This window comes from Heptranchias perlo, chromosome 23, assembly GCF_035084215.1.
Source record: "Heptranchias perlo isolate sHepPer1 chromosome 23, sHepPer1.hap1, whole genome shotgun sequence".
NCBI classification, from domain to species: domain Eukaryota; kingdom Metazoa; phylum Chordata; class Chondrichthyes; order Hexanchiformes; family Hexanchidae; genus Heptranchias; species Heptranchias perlo.
The window spans coordinates 34,902,980-34,925,419 of NC_090347.1; the positions used below are offsets into that span (position 1 = coordinate 34,902,980).

The 22,440-nt window shown below is 40.6% G+C and overlaps 1 protein-coding gene across 3 annotated transcripts in view; it reads left to right on the forward strand.

The window, feature by feature from the left end:
- Positions 1–22,440, forward strand: part of gas7b (growth arrest-specific 7b) — a 367,980-nt gene that overhangs the window by 21,407 nt on the left and 324,133 nt on the right. Inside the window, exon 1 of one of the 3 annotated variants that reach the window (XM_068004340.1) lies at positions 4,601–4,647. The exons of the other annotated variants lie outside the window; for them this stretch is intronic. The gene's annotated coding sequence lies outside the window, so the exon portion shown is untranslated. Of the gene's footprint in view, positions 1–4,600; positions 4,648–22,440 lie in introns of those variants that run through there. 3 annotated transcript variants of the gene reach the window in all.

The window sequence follows — 22,440 nt, forward strand, 5'->3', positions numbered from 1 at the left end:
ATTTATGACTCAATGTCCCAAAAATTAATTTCTTTACATGTGAAGAAAAGTTCTTATATGCAGAACAAAGAAGGTTTTTGGCTGTCTCTGTGTCAGAAATCCTTGTACATAAATTGTAGTGACCTTGGTGAATGCTTAGACTTAATGTTGACATTGCATTAATCAATCAGGAACTTTAGGAAAAACATACCGATGAATTGTCCACCTGTACATCATTCTCTTGTTTCCATGGGGATTATCTGAGTAAGTAAACGGTAACTGCAGATTAGAACTGGTTCTAGTTTGGACTTGATATGCAAATTTTAAATTGAATTTTCTATTGTTGTCTTTAGCTGTGACCCACAGTTCTAAAATAACATGGTTTTAATAGTGTGGTTTTGTACAGAAATTCCAAACATCTGAAGTATTCAGAGGTTTGTCTTTGGGATCATCTCTGTGAAATCTCTTGTGTTAGTTTTTAAAAATGCGCCATTTAAAAAAAAATGTCACTGCCCAGCAGTGGTACTCAATATACCTGAACAACACTTGTGGCTTTTCTTCTCATTGCTTGCGAGCATCAGTAGACTTACAATTCATGACCCACCTGGCTGCGGGATGTCTTCAGAGCAATGCTGTTTGCATTTCCTGTGCAGGTAAAATTATGTTGTTAGGGGGTGGAGCTTTCCCAACATCTATAGAGCAGATAAAAGGGCAATGCAGCTTGTTGTTGTGGTCTTTTCGGGATCAATCATTCATTTAATTGAGGTTTGACATCTCTATTCACTATAATAGAGCTTTGGCTTGGGCCATGAGAAACATTGGATTGCAATGAGAAGTTTTGTAATTATTGTCTCTTACTTTTTAAACACCACATCAATTTGTGTCAGACATCTCCTATGTTGACATTCTAGTCATATTGTGCTATCATCATTCTAACAAAAACGGAGGAGTCATCTTCTTTCTAGGTCATCTTCTCCCCTAATTTTGGCTTACTTAGTGTGGTTGAGCATTTATTTTATTTTGGGCTCTAAATTTGAAACACCTATCCCCCATGGTTTGTCTGAAAGCCCCAGACTGAGAAAGAAAATTGTCATATAATGAGATCCCAACAGGCCACTAGTGAACTGATGTGTTAGAGATCATCATTTACCATTAAAAACCAAGTACAAAAATATGTCCATGTCTTTCTTTTTAAGACAAGGAGCCATTCCCTTCAGCCATTCCCTTCAGTTATCAACATTGAATGCTGAAGCATGCATTTGGCACCATTGCAACATAGTTGTGTATGTATAATGAATAGACATTGGATCATAGGACCATAAGAACAGGAATAGGCCATTCAGCCCCTCAAGCCTGTTCTTCCATTCAATTAAATCATGGCTGATCTGTATCTTAACTCCATCTACCTGCCTTGGTTCTGTAACCCTGAATACCCTTGCCGAACAAAAATCTATCAATCTCAGTTTTTAAATTTTCCATTGACTTAGCCTCAACAGCTTTTTGGTAAGAGAGAGTTCCAAATTTCCACTACCCTTTGTGTGAAGAAGTGCTTCCTGACATCACCTCTGAATCGCCTAACTTTAATTTAAAGTTATGCCCCCTAGTTCTGGACTCCCTCGCCAGAGGAAATAATTTCTCTCTATCTACCCTTTCAAATCCTTTAATCATCTTAAACACCTCAATTAAATCACCCCTTAATCTTCTATACGCAATGGAATACAAGCCTAGTCTATACAACCTGTCCTCATAATTTAATATTTTTAGCCCTGGTATCATTCTGGTGAATCTGCGCTGCACCCCCACAAAGCCCAATATATCTTTCCTGAGGTGCGATGCCCAATATTAAATCCCTGTGGAAGTGTCACCTGTACATCCGGATCAAAAGAATGTAAATATCTGAATTGTGATGATGGTGGATGCTTTGTTGCTCAGAACCACTTTTCCCACTTAATGCTGTTGATGTACAAGTGATACATCATCCAGAAAAATGACTTGTGTGCAGATGTACTGTGGATATAGATGTAAAAAAAGAAAGACGTACATTTATATAGCTTATATAACAATAGGAAATCTGTTCATCTTTGTGCCAAACCCTCATTGTTTGTGGTCAAATCAGTATTCATTTGCTAAATAGTTTCTTCTTTCGACCGCACAATAACATGTTAAATAGCAATGTCCTACTAAGATTGAAGAGAATAATCTCAGAATATCTGTCCAAACCATTTCTCAACAATATATATTCTTAACACTAATCCACCAATATGTTTTCATTAAAGCTATATTTTTTTTATTAGGAAAAAAACTCACGGTTAGAAATTTGTCTTTGGGTGGATAAATGGTTTATGATTTTGTTACACGGAGTGCATAGAGGAACATTTCCATCTAGATTGGATTTACTGAGTAAACATTAATCTTGTGACTATGAGGTGGTGATCTTAAAGATCTTGGATGACTAATCCTGTACTCATTCCTGAGTGTACTGAACGGGAAGTCTCTAATTCAGTTCTGTGCCATGGAGTGATATCTCTTTTCACTTCCAAAATTTGAAACTTAGAATGCTTCTATCCATGTGGAAGGTATTTATATTAGAAATTGCAGTCTCTGGCATTCCATACTTTGACCACATTGGGAAATAGTCTGATAACACAGGATGTATAATAAAGTGCATCCCTGAAATAAAATGAGAAAGGAAACACTGCTTTTCGGATTTCTCAAGGGAGAATAGAACAGCACCAGAAACTTTCTAGAAATTGTTCCAGATTGATTAGGTTGTATAACAATAAATGGTTCCGTTTTATTTCTTTAAAAGGAATAGGTACTCTATCCATTTACATATTGCCTCACAAACATTGATTATTATATTGCTAATAATATTCCACAGTAGGGCCTAATTAATTTACTAATGGGCTAGTGCCTGATCTTGTACAGTATAGATCAAGAATTGATCAAATAAAATGGTTTGAATTTCTCAAATTACCTGCTCTGAATGGACAGTAAAATACTTTGGAAATAAAAGTTTTTCACGGAGCTTCTTTCTGCTTCTCAACAAGTAGTGAGGCTACAGTCATACTGCAGTCATTGGTCTCAGGCTGAAGGATGAGTGCAGCCAACATACCAGGACTATGCAGCCCAGCTGCATATCTGTCCAAATTACAGTAAAGTCAGCCACAAAGGAGCTCTGCACATGCAATAAAAATAATAACTTGCATTTATATAGCGCCTTTAACGTAGTAAATCATCCCAAGGCGCTTCTCAGGAGCGTAATCAAAACAAAATTGATACTGAGCCAAAGAAAGAGACATTAGGACAGGTGACCAAATGTTTGCTCAAAGAAGTACATTTTAAGCAGAGTCTTAAATGAGGAGAGAGGTGGAGAGGCAGAGAGGTTTAGGGAGAGAATTCCAGTGTTTAGGGCCTAGACGGTTGTAGGCATGGCCACCAATGGTGGGGCGAAGGAAGTGGGGGATGCACAAGAGGCTGGAGTTGGCGGAACGTAGAGTTCTTGATGAGTTGTAGGGCTGGAGGAGGTTACAGAGATAGGGAGGGGCAAGGGAATGGAGGGTTTTGAACATGCATGCTTGGACATTGATTCTTAGTATGGGTGGGAGGGTCTGTTTGGTCATAACATTAATAATGTAAAAAGTTTTAAAAGCTCCCCTGAGGTCCAATTAGGGTTCCCAACCCTCCCGCTTTGGGCGGGAGTATCCTTGAATGGGCGATTGGTCTCCCGAGCACTGCTGCAGGCGACTCGGGAGGAATGGTCCCGTATGCGCGGTTTGTGCATGTGCAATACCCTGGCTATCGTGGCTTGTAGTCAAACCATACTGTCTGAGCTCTGCTGGTCACTGCGCTATTCGGAAACTCTGTTTCATTGCCGGTTGTGAGGATGACGCCATTGGGGCCAAAGAAAATCACCTGGAAACTCCGTGAGTCCTGAGAGAACAACTGGGAGAGGGAGTGAGAGAGAAACACAAACAGGGGGAGGAGGGAGTGAGAGAGAAACACAAACTGGGAGAGGGAGGGAGGGAATGAAAGAGAAACAATTTGGGGAGGGAGGGAGAGAAACACAAACTGGGGGAGGGAGAGAGAGGAACACAAACTGGGGGAAGGAGAGAGAGGAACACAAACTAGGGAGAGAGAGAGAGAGCAATACAAACTGGGGCGGGAGGGAAAGAAACACAAAAAATTGGAGGGAGGGAGAGTCATGTGCACTGTTGTATAATGTGTTTTATTTATCATTCTAGTTTCTCAGGCGTCATGTCCCAGTCTGATGCTTGAATGCACTAAAGTCAAGCAGTCCAAAATGTAGGCTGCAGGTATACTGCCACTTTTGCATCAATGTGAAAATAGTTTCACGTGCACCAACACAAACAAATGTTTTTCCATTATGTTTCAATAACTGTGTCAGTTGCCTCAAGTCTGAGATGTTTTTAAGATATTTTTATAAACTCTCAGCATGGTGATATTGTTTGCTAGCACTGGCTGTAATATATTAACAAATATACTGTGGAACTAACCTTGGGAAGTAGGAAGGTGAATTTTTAACCATAATCAGTCTGAGTGGAACTAAATACCAATGCCCCTTATGTACTTGTAACTGGAGTGATATGGCTGATAAACTGGAGCAGAGAACAATAGAAGGTAGACAAGCAAATGAGATAAAGTAAGGTAAGTTAGGACAACAAGGGGGAAACCATTTTTGAGATAACAGGGGGGTGGGGTAGAAGAAAACTGGAATTTCTCTTTTAGGAACATAAGAACAGGAATAGGCCATTTGGCCCCTCGAGCCTGTTCCGCCATTCAATGAGATCATGGTTAATCTGTGACCTAACTCCATATACCCGCCTTAGCCCTATATCCCTTAATACCTTTGGTTAACAAAAATCTTTCAATCTTAGATTTAAAATTAACAATTGAGCTAGCATCAACTGCCATTTGCGGAAGAGGGTTTTAAACTTCTCCCACCCTTTGCGTGTACAAGCGTTTCCTAACTTCACTCCTGAAAGTCCTGGCTCTAAGTTTTAGGCTATATCCCCTTGTCCAAGACTCCCCAACCAGCGAAAATAGTTTGTCTCAATCTACCCTCTCAGTTCCCCTTAATATCTTGAAAACATCGATCAAATCACCCCATAATCTTCTAAATTCCAGGGAATACAACCCTGGTTTGTGTAACCTCTCCTTGTAATTTAACCCTTGGTGTCCAGTTATCATTCTAGTAAATCTATGCTGCACTCCCTCCAAGGCCAATATATCCGTCCTAAGGTATGGTGCCCAGAACTGAACACAGTACTCCAGGTGAGGAATTTTGAAGAATTCCTTCTGATCCTCCCTTCATGTTGCCAAATCATTTTGTTTCAAGGGTTAACACATCTTTATGGGTCTTATGACATCTTTATTTCACAAAATCATTAATTCCTGCTTTTTTTTTGTCTTCAGTGCTTTGATTCCAAAGGTTGAGTTGGTTCTTTAAAACCAATTTAAAAAATGGTGAGAAAATGAAATTGCCTTTGGCTGAAACATTTGCAGCATTTGTTTATATCTGAACTACAATGTATTACTTGATATTAATACATTAAACTTGCACTTTGTTGTCGTTTTGAAGTGGACAAATGCTAATATTGTTCATTTGTGGGCCCAGTTAGTGCTTGCTTCATGAAGTGATGCTTATATCTAACAACTGAATAGATAACCTCTAAGAAATGAGTAATTACTCATTTCATAAGTATTGCAAATTGCATACTTATTAAAGGATAATCATTTTGTTTCTAGCAGGGAAATATTAAACCATACGATTAATATTCTGTGAGCAGACATGAGTAAATACAGATCTAATGTATTTTCTGCCATCTTGTTAAGAACTCTTCCTAAAATGGATTTTTCGTTATCAAATACCAGATGTTTCCTTTTAAACTGCCAGATCTGACAAGTCCATAATTAATTTACAATATTTCATTAAAAAGCTCACTTAGCAATATGTAAGCAAATTAATCAGCTCTTTCAGTGGAAGCACACCACACAACTTTCCTGTTTCTTCCTTCCAGTCACATTGCCTCATGGACACAGGTCAGAGGCAATGTGACTGGAAGGAAGAAACAGGAAAGTTGTGTGGTGTGCTTCCACTGAAAGAGCTGATTAATTTGCTTACATATTGCTAAGTGAGCTTTTTAATGAAATATTGTAAATAAATTATAACAGTCCTCAGCTAAAACAAAATTGTAATGCACAGTAAATGAACTTTTAAATGGCAATTTTGATCTGTAGTTTTTTTTTAAGGTATGCACTTTGAATGTTACAAAGATGTTAGTCACCTGGAGGAATCCCTCAGTTTCCTAATGAAGTTGTTCTTCATGCAATTTTTCTGTCTTCCTCTTTCAAGGTATTTTCTTGTACTGTTCTGTTAAGATACCTCACCCAGAAATCACTGGTTGCTAATCTTTTTATTTGAGTTCTATTGTAGTGATTCTGGAGTCCATTAGCTAAATAGCAAAAATGTGTTCTTACAGGGCATGCTGACCGTTTAATCACTAAGGAACTGCAGGTTTTTTTTAAATGTTTGCTCTTTTTAATATTTTTTAATGATTTTTTTTGTAGGCATTAAAGCGAATGGAAGAATGAGATGCCCATAAGGGTTCTGGCACTCAGTATTAGCATTTCATTCACCTCAAAGCCTACAGACCTTGCTAACCCAACAATAGGCTTTAAACACAAATCTCAGATGAGGCCCCAATTGCACTCGTGTGGCATTCCATTTCTCACACACCCATCTTTCGGCCTCCCTAGGTGAGATTGTCAAGTTATGGACAATTTTGAGCTGTGAATTGGTACTATCTAGGAACTGAATTTAGAGCATCCAAACTAATTTCATCCAGCACCCTTATAAAGAGAAAAGACACTTTCATCCCATCAGCCTGGTTGAAGTTAAATGGAGCTTCCAGAACTGATAGGATAATGCTGCAACATAATGATCCTTCCCTCAGAATATCTCTTTTTTCAAGATGTTCCGGTGACATAACATCAATAGCTATCATCATGATGTTTAGCACCCTTCCAGGCAACAGGAAAATTTGCGAGCACTCTTATAGTGTTACATTTTGATGGGAAATAAAATGGAGCAATCTACAGTTTACTGACTACTGAATGGGATTACCCCACTTCCATGTGCTACAAAGGCCTCCATAATGGAACAATGGGAGTGGGAAATGAAAGAGTACTGCTAGGATAATGGGAGGTGATTAAGGAATATTTTTGGGTTGTAAACATGGAGCATTATGAGACTGTTGATTGCTATTGTGCCTAATAGTCATGTCGATGCTGAGTTCTGAGTATAATGCAGAAAAAAATATTCCCTTCCTCAATCCATCCATTTCTTGATGAACACACGCACAATTCAAAACCAAAAGTGAAAATTGGATATTTTTGCATCTGTGAAAGGTGCTGGTTTAATGATTAACACAAACGAAAGCCCTGATTTTAACTCAGGGTGGGACTGCGGCGTGAGAAGGCCAGGACAGGCAGGAAAGGCCCAAGGTGGTATTGGCATGAGGCTCGGGCCATTTAAATCCTTAATTATTATTTAAGTGATGCAAGGCTCACTCCCACCCTGATCTGATGGGAATGATGAAGAGTCCGGTGGATGGGAGCAGGATTTTGGGTGGCAGCAGGCCAGGAATGTTGCGGGTGCCCACGGCAGCATTTAATCCCACACATGCCCCATTCCCACTGGGTGGGTAGGGTTAAAATTGTGCCTTTCGTATGCAAGCTAGAAGCCAAAGTAACGATTCTAATAGCGTGACACAGGTGACCATCTCCTTTACATCTATTAATAGGAAGCAACAGAAGAAAGTAATTTGATTGTAAAACAGCATTCAGCACTGAAAAAAGGAAGTGTCATTAACTTCCTCATTTTCTCCTCAGAGAAAAAAATTGTACTGCTTCATGCAAATGAAAGGAAGCTATGTGGACTCATATCAAACGGCAATCTTGAAGTTTCACAATATTGGAAAAATTGTAAGATTGGATGTAAAAGAATTTCCATCATCTATAAAGTTGTATTTGATTTTTTCTTTTACATTTTAACACAAGTCAAACTGAATATTGGAGAGAAAACAAGGAACGCACCAACAGATAATTTTATGGTCTTAGATTTTGACCGAAAAAGAGCGCCATGTCCTAACAGGAATTCATTTTTTATTTGAAAAATGTATTGCTGTAAGTTATAGTCTGTTAAAGATCATTTCTAATTGGAAAAAAATAATTTCTACTATCTACTGGGTAATTAGGCTCATTTATAGCTAGATAAGGAGTAATGCCTAAAATACAGGATTTTTTTCCCTGCGGCATTGCTCATTGTAAGTCAGAGATTATACCATTTTAAGGGCAGGTTGCTGAGATGTGGGTATTGGGGAAGAGTGTGCATCACCATTGAAAATAGTTGCAAAGAAGTTTGTGAACAGTCTACGGAGATACAGTGAAATAAACACTTTTTTGCAGTTCCTGGATAATAAATATTTTCCGTGCCCAATGCATGTAGATAAATAAATAAGTTTGATCCCCTCACATACCATAAATAAATAAATAAATCTCTGCATGTTTCATGGGAGGAAGCAGTTCTGTACCTGTGATACCAAATGGGCAGAATGCCCCGTTTGTTTCATATGCAGGCTCTATAGCAAGGATCTAGAAATGTTAAATGTAAGAAAATATTAAGTTAATTTGTATCTTTCCTCCTTTACCAAATATCTCTACAATAAAGCTTAGTCTTGTTAAAAGGTTCTGCTTAATTAAATATATTTAAATTGAACATTTTTCTTTGCGGCCTGGCGCCAACCTTGAGTATGGTTGCAGTAATTCTATAATTTTTTTTTTGCTGGTTGCTTTTGAGTTCTCGCTGAGAAAACTTAAGTAAAAAAATTACAGCTGGTGTAACCCTTTACAGTAAATTACAAAACATAAAGATTAACAGTGCTCAATTTAAAAATTAAAAGTTTTATTTGTCACAAATGTAACATTTTCCTCTGTGGTGCTACTTTTATTGACTCCTTGCCGTGGTCTAGAGCCATGCAGTTGCTTGCCCTTCTGTGCCTCACTTAAGTGGCCATTATTCATGTATTAATTGGTAGGCTATTCAACTGTGTAGGCATCACAATTGAGCCCATCCCTGTCTTCACCTGACATCCACATATGCAGAGTTTCAGAAACAGTCACTGCATAGTGATCAAGCAAGGGAATTTAGGTTCATTTTTATTTCTTCTTCTTAACCCAGGGTACTGAGACCAATTGTAGTGCCCCACTGCCCTCGCTCAGGTCAGCTCACAGTGTCGTGTCCACGGTTCAAAGCTGAGATATTCCTGATTTATATGGCTCAGTTCCTCACTAGATAAGCTTGCTGAGCCATAGTAATGATTTCTTATATACAGTTTAGTTTAAGATAATATGAATGTTGTGCAGATTACACAATATTTAATTTTGTTTGCCTAAACTTGTAAGTGTAGTGAACAGTGAGGAGGATAGTGATAGACTACAAGAGGATATAGACAGTCTGGTGGCATGGGCGGACACGTGGCAGATGAAATTTAATGCAGAAAGATCCGAAGTGATACATTTCAGTAGGAAGAATGAGGAGAGGCAATATAAACTAAAGGGCACAATTCTAAAAGGGGTACAGGAGCAGAGAGATCTGGGGGTATATGTACACAAATCGTTGAAGGTGGTAGGGCACGTTGAGAAAGCAGTTAAAAAAGCATACGGGATCCCGGGCTTTATAAATCGAGGCATAGAGTACAAAAGCAAGGAAGTCATGATGGACCTTTATAAAACACTGGTTCGGCCACAACTGAAGTATTGTATCCAGTTCTGGGCACCGCACTTTAGGAAAGATGTGAAGGTCTTATGATGGGCCGAATGGCCCCCATCCGTGCTGTAACCTTTCAATGATTCTAGACCTAAATGTTGAACATAGTTTTTTTTTCTCATTGAAATGAATTATGCCATATGTTTTATTGAAATCAACTGACGTCAGCTGTTTTGACAAACCGCTTTTTGACCACTTGAAACTACGCTAACTGTTTTGAAGACTCATTCAGATACCATGAACATACTGATGTAGTTACAGTAATGAGAGATTGTCGAAAGTTGCCTTTTATCTAAACATTCTGCACATGAGTCCTTTTCATCCAAATTTTTTTCAGAGCCGCTTAAACAAAATTTTCAACCCATCTATTAGTTTATATCCTTCCTGTTAGCATACTGACCTTCTACAGACAGGATAGGATGCTTTGGAGTGCAATCATTTTCAGAGCTAATGTACACACTGCTGCATACCTATTACCAGAATTACTGGCAGAGCTCTACTTTGCAGATAAGTGTCAGAATCTCAATGGACACTCAAGTTTAAATTAAATTCTTGCTGTTCTGACTGGCAGACCAGTGCACTACTATTGGTGTTAGAGTCCAGCCTTAGCACTTGTGATTTTGACCAGTTACTTTTTTAGTTTTTGCTGTGTGCAATTTGGCAAATCCTACATTGCAACAGTGACTGCACATCAAAAGCACCCCATTGGTTGTGAAGCACTTTGGGATGTCCTGAGGTCGTGAAAGGCACTCTATAAATGCAAATCTATCTTCCTTTAATGAGTTGGTAGCTAGAGCTCATATATTTAAAATCATCACCAAAAGAACGAAGGGAGAGGTTAGAAGAATTTTTTACACAAAGTGTTAGGACATATAAGGGGCGAAATTGGACATGGGTGGGGAAACAAGACTGGCGGTATCGCACTGGTCGCCTGTTATACGCCTGTCATTGACTTCAATAGAACTGAATATCCGGCGTGCCGTATAACGGGCTGCAAAAGCAATTCCGCCTGTTTTGGTTTCACCCCCAAAATCCCTTGTGGTAGAAGCATAATCCTTAATAACTTTTAAAATGCAAGTGGATAAATATTTGAAAAAGAAAAGAACTAAAAAAGGTCAGGGGAATGGGAATAAGTAGATAAATCTTTCAGAGAGCCAGCACAGGTGAAATGGGCAGAATGGCCTCCTTCTATGCTGTGACATTCTATGATTCTATTATACTTCCATTCACAGAGCCTGTGTTTTAAACCTGACAGTTGTTGAAATACTGTTGCTCTCAATTGTTGAGGTAAATGCCTTTCTGGCACTGCTTGTGGGCCCGGAGGAGCAGGAGTGCTTCCTCCAGGCCCAACAAGCCTACCTGCAGCGACCCCCCAACGATTGCGGACCATGTGATGACCCCCCGATCCACCTCCCCCCAACGATCGCGGCCCCCCCGATGACCCCCGATCCCAACGATCGTGGATCCCCATGATAACCCTCGATCCTGACACCCTCCCCCACGACTGACCCTCGATCCCTCCCCCCATGACTGACTCCCCCCACCCCCCCGTGACCCCCATGCCCACTGGTGCCCCCATGCCCACCCGTGCCCATGTGCCCACCTATGCCCACACATGCCCACCCGTGCCCCCCCCATCCATAAAATCAAAGACTTACCTGAAGACTTACCTGAACATGTCCTCTCCTTGGCTGCTGTCCCGTCTGACTGAGACCAGCCTGTCAATCAGGCCGGTCAGTTGGACAGCAAACCAACAACAAAAAATAAAAGACATCCTTACTTCAAAATCGTAAGGACTTTCAAGTTTCCTATCCGAAATTTGACCCCCCCCACCCCCTTCCGGCTCGGAGCCAAAATCATGCCCATTATATCAGAAGGATCAAAACAGGTAGATATTTCCCCGTTGTGCGTTCGAGTAAAGTATATCCACAAAACACAGAAACGGGAGTAGGCCATCCAACCTCTTGAGCATGTTCCACCATTCAATTAGATTGTGGCTGACCCATACCTCAATTCCATTTACCTGCCTTTGTTACATATCGCTTGATACCCTTACCGAACAAAAATCTATTGATCTCAGTCTTGAAAATTTCAATTGACCAGCATCCACAGCCTTTCGGGGGGAGAGAGTTCCAGATTCCCACTGTTCTTTGTGTGAAAATGTGTTTCCTGATTTCACTCTTAAATGGCCTAGCTCTAATTTTAAGATTGAGTCCCTTTGTTCTGGATTCCCCCACCAGAGGAAATAGTTTCTAAATATCTCCTATATTGAATCCCTTAATCATTTTAAATATCTCAATTAGATCACCCCTCAACCGTCGAAACTTAAGGGTACACAAGCCAAGTTTATGCAACCTGGTCCTTATAATTTAATCCTTTAGGCCCTCGTATCATTCTGGTGAATCCACGCTTCACCCCTTCAATGGCCAATATATCTTTCCTGAAGTTCGGTGCCCAAAGCTGAACGCAGATGGGGTTTGATCAAGGTTCTGTACAACTGAAGCATAACTTCCTCCTCATGAGATAAAGGCTAAACATTTCATTATTGTTTTTGATTACTTTTTATACCTGTACACTAGCTTTTAGTGATTTGGGTACATGGCACCTAAATCCCTTTGCTGTTCCACAGCTCCTAGTCTCTTACCATTAAGAAAATATTCCAATTTGTCTTTCTCAGATCCAAAGTAGATGACTTCATATTTCAATGCTAGTATCAGAAACTGGACAGAGAAAAACAAATTTCATTTGTAATGTATTATATCGAAAAGCTTCAAACCAAAATGTTCAAAACAGCACTTCTTAAATTGAAGATCACAAATTGTTGAGTCATTTCTGTTGTCCCCCCATTTCTCTCCCTACCCCCCACCTCACCCCCCCAACTGAGGTCTTCTTTGCAGTTCTTTTTTTAATGAATTTTGCATGTTAGATCTACTGATTGCTTCAGAGCAGAAGTCTTAGTTGGGAAACTCATGTCATGATTTTCTCAGCACATTTTGTGAAATGGCCAAAAAAGAAAGTATGCTAAAATCCTGAAATACAAACTATTTAAACTAGCTGAAAGACATTACAAATATACATTTTCCCCCCATTTTCATTCTAACTCAACCAGACGTATAGCAAAATTCTGTTCATCCATTGTTAACCTCTTGTGCCACCCCCTCCTCCCTCTACTCTCCAGACCTACCATATAAACCCCTTCACTTTTGTATTTCTCTCATCACTTTCAATGGCCTCCTCAAAATCTATGTCTTCAGCTTTGCTTTCAGTCTCCCCGCCCCACTTCTTTTCCTTATCCTGGTTACTGTCCGTTTCTCTTCTGTGAAGCATCTTGGGGCATTCACAGGTGCTGCATAAACGCAAGTTGTTGTTATTACTTTTGATGGCATTCTTGGGATTCCTGTATATAAGGGAGTTTTAACCAACTAACTGCGCTCTGTTATTATGCCAATGAATGATGATGCTGCAGATATATTGTGCTGGATTGTGCCAACAAATTAAAACCAAGGGTGAACAATGCCCTTGCCATGAAGTGAGTACTGAAGCTCCTCTATGTAGCTGAGACTTTGAACTTTATAAAGCAGGGCAGCCTTTTACACTATGTGTAATGGTTTGGGAATATACCACTCATTGTTCTATGATGATTTCTTTACCTTTGTTGGTATGTACTTCTATGCTATTTTTGAACACTTTCTCAAAAGATATCCTACATTCATAATGTTTTCTTAATGAGAAGGGAGTGCTTGCCTTTCCTATCTTTCGCACCCCTTTACCTTCAGCGTTTTGTTTCGTGCAGCTGTAAAATCCTCCTTCAACTAATGAGGCAAACTAGTGCTTTTCTACAACATTGTACGATCGAAAGGTCAGCCAGAAGGACCTATGATATCTTATAGCAAGAAAAATGAAATATAATTCAAAGATATTATGACAAAAATGAAAGGTTTTTTTTGCCAGGTTTGGCTTGGTTGCTGCCCTTTTTAAACCAGACGAAACCTTCTACCAGCTTAACTTAATATTGATGTTGCAAGTTATGTTCGGTTGTTTGAAAAGCTTAAAGGGGGAGCTACACCATTTTCAAACAAATGCTGACACCGTGGTCTTTTACTTATATCATGGTATCATAGTAGGTAAAGCACGGGAGGAGGCCATTCGACCCATCGTGCCTGTGCCGGCTCTTTGAAAGCACTATCCAATTAGTCCCATTCCCCTGCTCTTTCCCCATAGTCCTGTAAATTTTTTCCCTTCAAGTATTTATCCAATTCCCTTTTGAAAGTTACTATTGAATCTGCTTCCACCAGCCTTTCAGGCAGTGCATTCCAGATCATCACAACTCGCTGCGTAAAAAAATGTTTCCTCATGTCACCTCTGGCACTTTTGCCGATCACCTTACCTGCTTGCTGACCCTTCTGCCACTGAAAACAATTTCTCCTTATTTACTCTATCAAAACTGTTGATGATTTTAAACACCTCTATCAAATCTCCCCTTAACCTTCTCAGTTCTAAGAAGAAAAACCTCAACTTCTCCAGTCTCTCTACATAACTGTAGTCCCTCATCCCTGGCACCATTCTATGTATATTATATGTATGATAGATAGTTATTTCTGAACATAGGCAACAGTAATTTAAAATCCAGCAAGTCCAGTAACTGTTTTTGTGTATTTTTAAGAGTCCCTTGTTGTTTGAATCTTCAAATTGATTTGGTATTTCAAATCAGCTCCTGCAGTGGTAAGAAATACAAGAAGAAAGATTATTTGGCTTTTGTAAAATAAATTTGCTTAATAATTTGAATTTAAAATGAAGCTTGAATATGTGCTGCTTTGTTGCTTATCAAAGAAGGGAGAGACAGCCCATGGAGATATAGCATAATTCCACAAGCTAAAACAATTAACGGAAGGATTATTCAGTTTGTCATTCAGGGCCATCTTCAAAAGCTTACCTCAATATCAAGGCTAGAGAAGACTGTCTAGAGAAGACTGTCTCAAAAGTACAGGGAGTTAGGATTCATCTCTGGGTGTGATCTAAAATTTAGAAGTTGGAAAATCTAGATTATGAAGTGTACAAAAGATCCAAAAACACATATCTTGGAAACTCTGAACTCTGAATTAAAGATTTGCCAAGTTTAGCACTAAATGGTGAGGGGGGAGGGGAGATGGGACAGGGGCAGGCCAGGGGTGGAATCATAACTTGAGTTCAGGGGGTCAATTTTAGGATGGCCAAGCGGGTGCGTTCGTGGCGGTGTTCCTAAAATTGGGGAATCCCGGAGCGGGTCCGGAGCCTGGCTCCAACCCGTCCACTTCCGGGTTCCCCAATGACGCGAATCGGTGCGTGCACGGCCCCCGCATGCGGGACTCCCACTGGCAATTAAAGCCGGCGGGATGACAGTTTAGATAGTTAGGGAGGTACTTGAGGTCGTTGACAGACCTCATTGGGAAGAGATTTTAGCAGGGATGTGATTTTGGACTCTCCTCAGCGTGTTTCCCATGCTGTGGGAAACACTCCCTGTTGTTGCAGACGTGTTTCAGTCAGCAGCCATTGGGAGATGTAGAGGATTCTTTGACAGTTGGGGGGAATACCTCATTCATTGCAGCAGGGCACTCTGTCACCTCAGACAAAGTTTTGCCTGCCACACTGTTGTCTCCACACTCAAAATTATTACATCATACCCTAAACTCTGCTGTCCAAACACATTTACCTACTTTGTGGACCCCCTCACACTCACACCGTCAGGATGGGGGAGGGGGGGTTCCATAGCTGCATTCATCACTCCACTGGAGGACGAGCCACATCACCATCCTCGCCAGGCACGCCGTCCACCTCCGCCACGTGGAGCTACACAACACAGTGCTGCGCAACAGGCACTTGCACAAAGTAGTCGTTCAACTACACATACACCCACTGTAGGATACCCAATGGGTGGCTTCAAGGGTGTTCATGGAGAACCTCATGAAAGGGCCTTATTGCACAAACCAGTCAAGAATGGCCAAGACGTGGCAGTAGTGGTGACAATATAATATGTAATGTGAGTTGATCAAAAATCAAATATAGGTAAAAACCATGACAAACCCTCAAATACCCTTGTGCATCCCTTTCATGCTCATGACACGTTTGCCTTACACTTCCTACTACACATATGTGATGCATGCCCTGTGGCTGCAGCACAGGTAGTGGCAAGTGGGATGAGGCTGACCATGAAAGAGATGCATGAGAGGGTGAGTATGAGACAGAGCCATGAGATTGTATGAGGATTGGGTTGAGTGGTACTGGTGGGATGAGTACTGGGGAGGTGAGGTAGTGCAGGTAAGTTGAGGATGAGGGTTCAGTGGGTGTGAGGGGTGATGTGATAGAATAGTGTTGGCAGTGCAGAAGGAGATGTGGGGTGGGGGCGGTGATGTGGCAGACGGAGTGTTGGGGAATTAGTAAGAGTACTCACTTCGGCTGACCTGGTTCAGTCATTGAAGCACCTCCTGCACTGTATGCAGGTGCGTGATATGTTGTTGGTGCTGGTGACCTCCTCTGCCGCCTCGAGCCAGAGGTGGCAGAGGCAGGCCACTTCCTCCTGTCCGCCGGGTGGAAGTTCTCCCTCCTCCTCCTCCTCCTCCAAACCACATCCAGTAAGAACTGGAGTGAGGCATCATTAAACCTGGGAGCAGCCTTCCCCCTGGGCTGCTCCATGCTGTAATTTTGCCTATTTCTGCGGCATCAGTCAGTGGAGGACTGCCCCTTTAAATTGGGCTCCTCCAGCTGACAGCCTATGATGCGGGTGTGCAGTCCGCCCGCTGCGCAGCTTTCCAGTGCGAAACCCGGAATCCAAGGTAAGTGGCTTCAATTTACTTACGATCGCGTGGGGAACCCACCGATTTCACTGGGCGCTTTGAAAAATCATTGAAAACATTAGTATCCTTAAAAGCTGCCTCGACATCATGAGATACAGAAGCAAGCAAAGAAAACGGACTTTCATTTTAAAAATCTAGTTTGTGTTTAAAAGAAGTTCAGATAATGCTGATTAGTCTCGAACTCGAGGAGTGGCAACCCCACCTAAACATAAATGGAATGTGGAAAATGTGGGAACCAGGTATGAGCCTGGGGCATTGTTGGACACTACCATTGTTGTGGTTCCAGAAGGGTCTTGTCAATATGTATTATCTCCGTGCACTTTGCTTGAGGCTTGCTGATCATGCTAACATAGTCGCCCGGTGGAGATCTGAAAACGCTCAGTACAGATGTTGGTAGCTGTGTTGGATTGTCAAGTTATAGTCCAGCAATTTTATTTTAAATTCACAAGCTTTCGGAGGCTTCCTCCTTCGTCAGGTGAACGATGTGAAAATGAAAAATGCGATTTCATTTCGAGGTTTTCATTTTCACATCGTTCACCTGACGAAGGAGGAAGCCTCCGAAAGCTTGTGAATTTAAAATAAAATTGCTGGACTATAACTTGGTGTTGTAAAATTGTTTACAATTGTCAACCCCAGTCCATCACCGGCATCTCCACATCTTGGATTGTCAAGTCAGAGTTCTGACTCTAGTGGTATTAGGTAATAATCTCAGCTGCTTTGCTACCAAATTAATTCTTCTCTTGTTGTTTATCTCATCAATTTTTCTAGTGCAAAACATTTTGGCCCTAAGTTTCCGCTAGATTGCGCTGGCTTTTTCAGCACAATCCGACCGAATCAGCACAAAAGATTGCGGAATTTCGATTTACACTGGGCATAATTTCCATAGCCCTCTGTAACTGGCTACTAGATGGTACCTAGGGTGATTTTATCTCCTTAAACAGCTGACAGATGATGAATTCACACTCTTACGTAGCTGTTGGAGCTCCAAGGACTGCTGTTTCCTTTTTACTGTTGTGGTATGCCACCAGTTCCTCTTTGGAGGGTCAATAGAGAAAGGCCTGTTTCCCCATGCCCCTAACTTCCATTTTTGGGACACACTAAGAGTTATTCCTGAGAGCTAAGAGAGAGAGAGAGCTTTCCTATCGCACAAAGTCAAGATCTACCCCATTGACTTTTTAACAAATTAATGCTTCTGCAGTGTTGCGCTTTCAATTAACATCTCCGAGATTTTTTAAATCAAAGTTGAATATCATCTCCTCCCACAGGCACATATGTTTTCTACAGTGGCTGTAATCTAAGCAGTCCACCATGACTAGTGTAAATCTGGCTACTGAAATTCTCCTTTCTATATTTCTTATTGGAAAGCAGGGGATTTCAAAGTGACCCAGTTATTTTCAAAATTATTAAGGGGATTGATACAGTTAATTGTCAGTCCTAAAAAATCGTTCATTGTGACAAAAGGTTTAAAATATTTAACAATTAGGAGCATAGGAGTAAATAGGGAACTCAGACAGAGCTACTTCACATGAAGATTTCAGATGTCTGGAATAAGTTATCAGGGAACACAGAATTATCAGTACATGTAGAATGTATTAGTACAGAAATACCAATCTTTTTATTTTTTCTGCAGAAAATTAAACTAAGTTTAATTTGTGATGTAGTTTTGGGCTTCCTTGCCACAGAATAGAAATATTCCTTTCTTATGGATCTATCAAATTGTGTGCGAAACCCATCTGCTTCTTTGTGGCACTATGATTGCACGTCATGAGAGATATTTTCTCTTCTGGATTCAATATTGGCAGAAAATATTCTAATTTAGATCTGACATTAATTCAAATGGATAGAGCTGGGTTAAAATCCACCCTTGTTTGCCAGAAAATGATTCATAACAGTGCCAGAAAATTTATCTTAACAGGGCTCTCTTCATTTTATGTATGACTTTAAAAGGCAATTGAGTCAAATCTGAGAAGATGGTAGTAACATAGACACAATCCTTCACATCTATTGACATTGTCCTTCACTCCATCCCAGGGCACCAGATAAAGCCACATCAGTTTGATTGGTATCTAAAATGTAAACTTACCAAACACTTCTACATTGTGTTGAATCGTTAAAAAGAACTGCCATAGGTGAAAGGTTTAGTATTTCCAGCTGAATGTTTCTTTTATTATGAAAATAGAAAAATTACTCCTGTTTTCTTTTTAGAAGAGATTGGGGGAAAAAATGGCAGGGAAATTCATTGGAGGGACCATAGTGTAATTAAAGCGAGCTTTATGGGTTTGATCTCATGGAATGGGTTGGTTAGGGTACTGAATGAACATGGCTTCATACATGGAAACATCATGATCTTGTCAGACTTCATTTTTAAATGGGCATCATTGTCTGGAAAAGCATCCCGCGTTTACAGATGTGCACACCTTTCGTCCTTGTAAACCAAAGAATGTGTCACCACTTTATTCCTGGTGCCTTGATGTCAATGGTTGCTTCTATCCCTGTTTAATATTTGTTCTCAGCAAGTTAACCAATCTCAGTGCTACAGAATGGAATGCTTTTCTACTTTTAGCACCCAGTTGTCAATATTGAGCATTGCAACAAGCCAGCTCCCTTTAATCTGCACAAACAATTTGCCTTAATCCCAACCTCAGAGCAACAATCCCCACTACACCAGTGGGATTATCTTTTTTCAGCTCCATTCATCTTTATAACCTCTGTGAATAAAATTCTCAATTCGTATTAAATTATGGCCAATTTTGTAGTGTGTACCTTCACTTATCCAGAACTGGGCTAAGACTACTCAAATTTATTTCATGCAAGACCTTTAGAGCCAGCAGAAAAAATATTTTCATTTCACTATTCTGGGCTGAATTCAAACCAAGGTCCCATAAGTTAAAAGGCACTGTGCTACCTCATCAAACCACCCAGCTGCATAGGTTTTGTAACTTTTTTTAAAAGTCAAAACTATGCTCAGAAAAATCTAATTACAAAGTTAGCATTGTGATAGATAATAGTGTCATCTGCCAAACGAATGTAACCCTTTCATTAATAGGATGGAATTCCAGCTGTATTCAAAGGAAACTATTCCTGGCTGTTTGAAGACTGCCTGAAATGTGTTCCATCAATGCCTTTCTGAAGTGCTCCCTACTGTAAAAAGATGAATATTGTGAATTTGCCTCTAGGGGTTCATATTTTCCTCCAAGAAGAGCAGTAATGTAACAGCCAAAAGTTAAGTTCACAAGATAAACAACAAAATACTGCAGATGCTGGAAACCTGAAACAAAAACAAAAAATACAGGAAAAACATAGCAGGTCAGTCAGCATCTGTGGAGGGAACAGACAAATTAATGTTTTGGGTGCCAATCCTTGTTCAAAAGTGAAAAAATAGAGGCAGCAGGCATATCAGTACAATCAGTAAAAGGAATGGAGGGAAAGTACATATATAAAATACAGACAAACCCAGAATGGAATCAGGAGTGGAATGATGTAACCTCAAGCAAGTAATAGGCAGAAACATTAAGACAATAAAGAGACAAAGGGTATGAATAGCCAAGGAAACGAGAGGCCTTAGGAAATGCAAGAAAATTGTCGAGATAGAAAATCTGCAGGTCAGATATGGAATCAAAACAGATTTGAAAATAAGGATATAGCTAAAGTTTGAAGTTACTAAAGTCAGTGTTCAGACCAAAGGGTTGCATAGGAGAAAAATGAGAGATTGTTCTTGAAGCTTACCTTGATATTTGTTGGAATAGTGTACAAGGCCAATGACAAACGTCACAGTGGGATTGGGAGGGATGCATGCCACAGGTAACTTGGGCAGAAGGACTTGCCGACAGAATGGAGGTGCTCAGCAAAGAAGACGTTTAATCTATGTTTGGTCTCCCCAGTGTAGAGGAGACCGCACTGTGAGCAACAAGTACAATATACTAAATTAGAGAGAGTGGACTTAAATTGCTGTCTCACACAGGAGTGTTTGAGCCCCTGGACAGTGGTGTGGGATGAGGTGAATGGGAAGGTGTTGCATCTCTTGCATTTGCACGGTAACATGCCAAGATAAGGGCAGCTGGAAGTAGGGATGGTGGAAGAGTGGACTAGGATGTTACGGAGGGAAGTGTCCCTCCAGAAAAGGGGAAGGGGATGGAGATGTGGTTGGTGATGGGATCATGTGTTCACAAAGCCCTTATGCAGTGGCATTTATTTTTGCTCCCACTTGATCCTCTCCCCTCCTCACAGAATAGAACTACACCCGCAAATCTTGTAAACGATCAGCTGTGGACACATCAACAGGCAAGCCACTGGCAGTGTGTGACTTTGTCAGAATAATCGTAGTAATAGGAGTGGAATTGGACACCTCCACAGCTGCACTGTAATGGAGAACAGATGCATGCAAAAAGTTACCCCTTTCTCTACTTCCTTAAAATTGCAATTTGAGTTAATTCTTAACTAGCTGATGCAAGCAATATTTTTTTCTCTATGACACCATGGAAATAACTATATATATCTTCACTGTGGAATGTGTAAAGAAAGAAACATAAAGAATTTAAGATTAAAGTTTTTAAAAATATATTGGCCAATATTACATTTCAGCAGAATAGAACTGACTGAATTGCTCTTTTTAAGTGTGACTTTCCTTTAAAAAACATAGTTGCAACTTAAATCTGTTGATTCTAATAGATCCCGTGGTGATTTGCATTGAATAGAATGTATCAGTTAAAGCATCTTTTACAAGATTAGGAGCACAATGCAAATGATAAACCTTTATTTCCCGTTATTTTCAATGCTAGGAAGATGAAGTGAAAGATGTTTTTTATAGTGCAGGTACCCACAGCTCTTGAAATTTCATTTGATAACAGCTCCTTCTGTTCTGGTTTGCTAACATTAAAAGCTGCAACGCTTTAGAATTTCACCACATTTTCCCTGAAATGATAGTTTCATGAACACAAAGGTCACTTTGAGCTAATGTTGTACTGACCAATTATATTTAAGACTCCTTCAGAATTAGAGGGTTGGGTGAGCCAATAGAGGGTGATTTTGACCTTTGGGCGACTGACGGGCGGAGGGTGGCGGCTGATCGCACCGTACCCCCGGAAAAGAGGTGGCCGCGATTTTGAGACATTGGTGTCATAAACATCGGGCTGACGAGTTGCAGGGCACCAAACGGGCGCCCTGATGCAGCTCGCTGGATTGATGCCTCCCAATATTGGGCTGCCCTGGCCGCCAGCAAGATATGTGCGGGGTGGTGGGGGGTCGCGATCGCAGAGACTCCTCCGGGCCCTACAAAAATAATTTTAAACTTTCCTTGACTGGGCCTCTTCTCCTCCATCGACCGTGGAATTGCTTCAACCAGTTCTGACCTAAAATGGCAATTGAGGTCCTAGGACCCTAATTTCCATATTAAAAGGGTCTTCAGACAGGTGGGTACTTTGGGGTGGGCCCCTTTCAAAATGTTCCTGGCCTCTTTGTTGGTGTTAACAGGGCGGTAAGGCTACCGACCCCATTTTGAGGCCATTACTGCTCCATTAATACCAGGCGATAGAAGTGAAAATTGACCCCACTGGGTTTACTATGTAGGCTTAGCACATTGTCCGTTTTCCTCTGAGACTTCATGACTCAGACTTATGAGATAAAAACCTCCTCTGTCAAATGCAAAGGACTGATATGAAATGACTGAGCACACTTAGCCTAATTTCTAGTGGATGTACACTTATAGTAGAGAACTCGGAATCATTCATCACAAGATGGCACTAAAATTGGTAGTCTTACTCAAAGAAGTTATAAGATAGCTAG